The sequence below is a fragment of the Arachis stenosperma genome, chromosome 3 (genome assembly GCF_014773155.1).
Source record: "Arachis stenosperma cultivar V10309 chromosome 3, arast.V10309.gnm1.PFL2, whole genome shotgun sequence".
Classification (NCBI taxonomy): Eukaryota; Viridiplantae; Streptophyta; class Magnoliopsida; order Fabales; family Fabaceae; genus Arachis; species Arachis stenosperma.
The window spans coordinates 66,095,550-66,101,212 of record NC_080379.1 but is presented as its reverse complement, the minus strand read 5'-3'; the positions used below and the strand labels follow the sequence as shown (position 1 = coordinate 66,101,212).

General features: G+C 39.1%; 1 non-coding gene across 1 annotated transcript; it reads right to left on the bottom strand.

The window, feature by feature from the left end:
* Nucleotides 1–4,143: 4,143 nt before the first annotated feature.
* LOC130972737 (small nucleolar RNA R71) lies at nt 4,144–4,247 on the bottom strand. Its single transcript, XR_009083900.1, has one exon. It is a non-coding gene; the product is annotated as a small nucleolar RNA R71 (small nucleolar RNA).
* Between the last annotated feature and the right edge of the window lie 1,416 nt (nt 4,248–5,663).

Genomic DNA, 5,663 nt, shown 5'->3' with positions numbered 1-5,663 from the left:
AAATCAAGCAATTAAAGTGCATCAAAGCTTTGTTCCAAGTCATTAGATTATGCATCATCAATTATATCATTCAATTCCTGCCTTATCCTCATGAAATCATGTAAAGTTCACAAAATTTGCTAGAATCAAGGTGTAAGTGTATTTTCATCCAAAACTTGCTTATTTTTTAAGAAAATACATGAAACTACCCTAAAACAGTAAAGAAAAGGTCAGTAAAACTGGCCAAGATGCCCTGGCATCAACTTACTTTTTGTTTGTTTACTTTTTCTTCTTTTTGTTTTTTTTTTCATGGATGTTGAACTTGAACTTTGATTACTTTGATGGATCTTCTTGATTGTTTTTCATTATCTTTGTCAGTGGATGATGTTATGTGATGATTGATACTTCATTTTGGGCTTCTAATTGGTTGAGTATCTCATAATTGCTCATTGCTTATTAAATGCATGCCAAGTGTTCGAGGAAATGCACATATGCCATCTTGGTTTATTCTAGTCATATATCTTCAATTTGGTGCTTCCTCCTGGTGGACGAAATTGTGATCATCAACAATGGCTCCAAAGAGTTGGTGCTCTCAAACATAAATCACACTTTGTCACAACTCCGTACAACTAACCAGCAAGTGTACTGGGTCGTCCAAGTAATACCTTACGTGAGTAAGGGTCGATCCCACAGAGATTGTTGGTATGAAGCAAGCTATGGTCATCTTGTAAATCCCAGTCAGGTGGATTTAACTAATTTAAGAGATTATTGGTTTTGCAAATAATAATAATAAATTAAATAGAAAATAAAGATAAAGTTACTCATGTAATCCAATGGTGGGAATTTCAGATAGGTATATGGAGGTGCTGTGTTCCTTCTGCATCTCTGCTTTTCTACTGTCTTTATCCAATCTTTGTCACTCCTTTCTATGGCAAGCTGTATGTAGGGAATCACCGTTGTCAATGGCTACATCCCATCCTCTCAGTGAAAATGGTCCAAATGCTTTGTCACAGCACGGCTAATCATCTGTTGGTTCTCGATCATGTTGGAATAGAATCCCTTGATTCTTTTGCGTTTGTGATGCCAGGGCATCTTAGGCTAGTTTCACTAGCATTTTTCTGTTAGTTTTAGTTGTTTTATGCATTTTCTTGAGCTTAAAGTAACCAAGAATGGTTAAATGAATAACAAAGCAATGAACCATCCAAACAGTATGATTTTGATGCAAATTCCATGAGTTTTTAGTTATATTACTTGAATGCTATGAATGGAAGATTTCTCATGAAATTTTGCAAGACTTTGAAGCAGTTGTTTGGATGACTTCAGGGAAGAAGAGGCTAGGCAAGGAAGCAACAAAATCAATAAAGGAAGCTTGAATATCACATGTGGAGTTTAAGTTCCAGTTTAAGCTTAAACTGGAATTTAAACTGCCAAGCCATATAATGCTGGGAACTATCAGTGGCGTTTAAGCTCCAGTTTAAGCTTAAACTGGAGCTTAAACGCCAAAATCATGAAAGCTAAGGAAAGCTGAAAGTGGCGTTTAACCTCCAGTTTAACCTTAAACTGGAAGTTAAACGCCAGAAATGAGAAATGCACCAGGGAGCCATTTCCACGTTTAAGCTCTAGTTTAACCTTAAACTGGAGCTTAAACGTGTTCGACCAAAATTCTCCTCCAGGGTTGCTTTCTTCATTTCCACGTTTAAGCTTCAGTTTAACCTTAAACTGAAGCTTAAAGGTGTTCGACCAAATTCTCCTCCAGGGTTGCTTTCTTCATTTCCACGTTTAAGCTCCAGTTTAACCTTAAACTGAAGCTTAAACGTGTTCGACCATTCCACACTCCAGGGTTGCTTTCTTCCATTTCCACGTTTAAGCTTCAGTTTAACCTTAAACTGAAGCATAAACGTGCTTGAGTTATACCACCTCCAGGAATGTCCAACGTTTAAGTTCCAGTTTAAGCTTAAACTGGAACTTAAACGTGCTTCCACAAAAGGCATCACTGGAAGTGTCTGGCGTTTAAGTTGCAGTTTAAGCTTAAACTGCAACTTAAATGCCACTATTTGAAAAGGTTTCTGGGCCAAAGATATTGCAGTTTAAGTTAGCATTTGAGCACAAACATTAACTTAAACGTACTCTGGCATGAAACCCATTGATATCATGGTTTATGGGATTGGGCCTGAAGAATTGATGAGTCTGGAATTTCAATTTGTTGAGTCATGTGTCATTACTTGATTATCACTAAGTTGGCTCAATGAATGTTACAGAATTGGATCAGCAGCCTCATCAGGATTATGGATCATAAACCCAAAGCAAAAGGAAATCAGGGAAAGGCCTCAAAGCCCAAGAAAACACAACAGAAGCTCAATTAGAAAGTGTATAAATAGGATAGAATTTAAGTTAGTAAAAAAGAAAACTCGGGGATCATTTTCGAGTTTTCATACTTTTTGTAATTGAATTCAGAGCTATGACTCACTAAACCCTTTCATTGGTTAGGGAGCTCTTGTAATTCAAGAATCAATAATAGTTTTATCTTCTTCAATCTTTTCTCTTGAATTTGTTAGAAAGCTTCTCGATCTAATTCCATTGGTTAGTTGTCTTGGGAAAGAAACTATCCATAATTGGAATCCTTCGGAACCTTGGGAAAGGAATGGAGGATTCATGCTAGAGAAGCTTTCTCACATGAATGGATTGGGGTTTGGATGGATATTGTGACATGTAATCCTACCAAATTGTGGTTCATGAAACTGTGTGGTATAATCAGTGATCGAGCATCATCTTCTTATGAACATTTAAACAAAGGGATTGGGAATTTGTTTGCTTTTAGAGAGAATTGGTGAGCCAAGGGATTGGGATCCAATCATATAAGATTGCCAAGCAAAATTCAATGAATGCATTGGTTGAGGAAGGATAAAAATGTTTTGATTCGGAGATCTCAATATCTCCTGAAACCCAATGATTCCCCATTTCTGATCTACCACTTTCTCTTACATTCTGCAATTAAATTCATGCAATCACCCCGATCCCTTTTTAATTTCAGCAATTTAGCTTCTCGCTCTTTAATTCATGCAATTTAAGATTCCGCAATTTCAATTTCTTGCCATTTACGTTTCCCGCCAATTTTACATTCCGCAATTCTCATCTAAATCTTGATTCCACTCAACTAGAACACACTTCTAATCCGAATTGCTCACTCAACCAATCCTTGTGGGATTCGACCTCACTCTTGTGAGTTTTTACTTGACGATAACCGGTGCACTTGCCGGAAGGAATTTTGCCGATCGTGCATTTCTTAAAATTGTAGCATCAAGTTTATGGCGCCGTTGCCGGGGATTGGTTTTCGATTGACAATTCTCAAATTGGAAGTTAACTAGATTGAGCATTTTTCTTGTTTTGTTAATTCAGTTCAAGTTACTTATTGAATTTTAATTTCTGCACTCTGTTACTTGCTTTCTTTCTTTACGCCTTTAAAATTCAAGCAACTAACTCACTGACTCACTAACTATTTGAATTAATTCCTCAACTGCTCTAACCATACTCTTCCATTAACCAAGAGTATTTCACTTGTTTGTTGCCTGTGCTGTGTTCTTGTATGACAGGTAGGAGAGGAGAGACATCAACTCATCCATATACCGAACCAGAGAGGACCCTTCATAAACTTAGAAGGGAAGCAAGAGGGAAGAGAGTACTGGGAGAAGAAGAATCTGAAGGAGAATCTGAGGACAATTTTGAGGAAGCTCTAGATCTCAACATGGATAGAGAAGTTCACAACCATGAGAGAGCTGATGGAAACAATGCCATTCCCGAGAGGAGGGTTCTTGGTTCATACATAAACCCAACCTCTGGGAATTGTGGTAGCAGCATTCAGAAACCACCCATTCAGGCCAACAATTTTGAACTCAAACCACAACTAATATCACTAGTGGAGAATCATTGTTCATTTGGTGGGAGTGCTAATGAAGATCCAAACCAACATCTCACAAAATTCCTGAGAATTTGCGACACTGTGAAGTCCAATGGAGTCCAGGAAGATGCCTAAAACTCTTGTTCCCATTTTCACTTAGGGACAAGGCAGCTAAGTGGCTGGAATCATTCCCAAGGGGGAGCCTAACAACCTGGGATGAGGTGGAAAGCAAGTTTCTGGCACGTTTCTACCCCCCACAGAAGGTCAATAGGCTTCGATCTGAGGTTCAGACTTTTAGACAACAAGATGGTGAAACTCTCTACGAGGCATGGGAGAGGTTCAAGGATTTGACAAGGAAATGCCCACCAGACATGTTCCATGACTGGGTGCAATTGCATATTTTCTATGATGGACTTTCTTATGAATCAAGGAAGGCTGTAGACCATTCATCAGGAGGTTCATTGAACAGGAAAAAGACTGTGGAAGAAGCCATTAAAGTGATTGAGACAGTGGCTGAGAATGAGTACTACTATGCTTCAGAGAGACACAACACTAAGGGAGTCATGGAGCTGACCATGTGATACAATTCTAGCCCAAAACAAGGTGTTTGCCAAGCAACTAGCAGAGCTCACCAGGAAATTAGAAACAAATCAAGTGGCTGCAATACACACACAAGATCAAGAGGAGGTAAACACTGAAGGAGGTGATTGGGAAGAGGCCAACTATGTGGGAAATCAACAAAGGCAACCATATGATCCACATTCCAACACTTACAACCCAGGCTGGAAAAACCACCCAAACTTTGGGTGGGGAAACCAGCAAACCCAACCACAAAACCACAAACCTTACAACCCCAACCAACATAACAATTCCACATACCAAAACTCCAACCAAAGATCATACCAAGCCACACAAAACACTTACTCCCAACCACCATATCATGGCCAAAATAATCAACCTGCCCAACCTAATCCGAACCAACAATTTCAAGATCAATTAAACAGGATAGAAGGAATGCTTGCAAACATGGGTCAGGACATAAGTGAGTTGAAAAGCTTTAGGGATGATGTGAGATCTACCTTAAGAAACCATGGTGAAAAAGTCAAGAGGATGGAGTCTCGAGTAGGAGAGCTATCTCAACAGGCCCCCAAGTCAACAGTGTTCCCTAGTGACACAGAAAAGAATCCTAAAGGGGAACAAAAGGGAGTGAGATGGGAAGAATGCAAGGCCATATCATATTGAAGGAAGTCTCAGAAGAAGAAGGAATCAGACCCTCAGAACAGGAGCCAGAAATCTTGAAGGAAGGTGTGGAAGAAGCTAAGCAGGAAAGTGAAACTGAGCAAGCCAAGGAACTGCAAAATAAAGGCATGCTAGAAACATACCAACCAAAAGCACCATTTCCTCAGAGGTTAGGAGGAGGTGAAAAAGGGAAAACATATTCAAGGTTTTTAGAGACATTTAAGTCTCTCCATATCAATATTCCCTTTCTTGAGATTCTCCAGCAGATGCCTACACATATCAAGTATTTGAAGGAATTGCTGAGCAAGAAAAGAGTTTTGAAGGGAGGACAAACTATAATAATGAACAAAGAATGCAGTACCCTCATCAAGAAGGACATAGTCTCTAAGAAAATAGACCCAGGAAGTTTTCATATCCCCTGCATCATAGGGGAAACAAAAATTGACAGAGGATTCTGTGATCTAGGAGCTAGCATAAATGTGATGCCTCTGACTCTTATGAAGAGGCTACAACTGAATGAGGTGAGATCCACTGATGTAATCATACAACT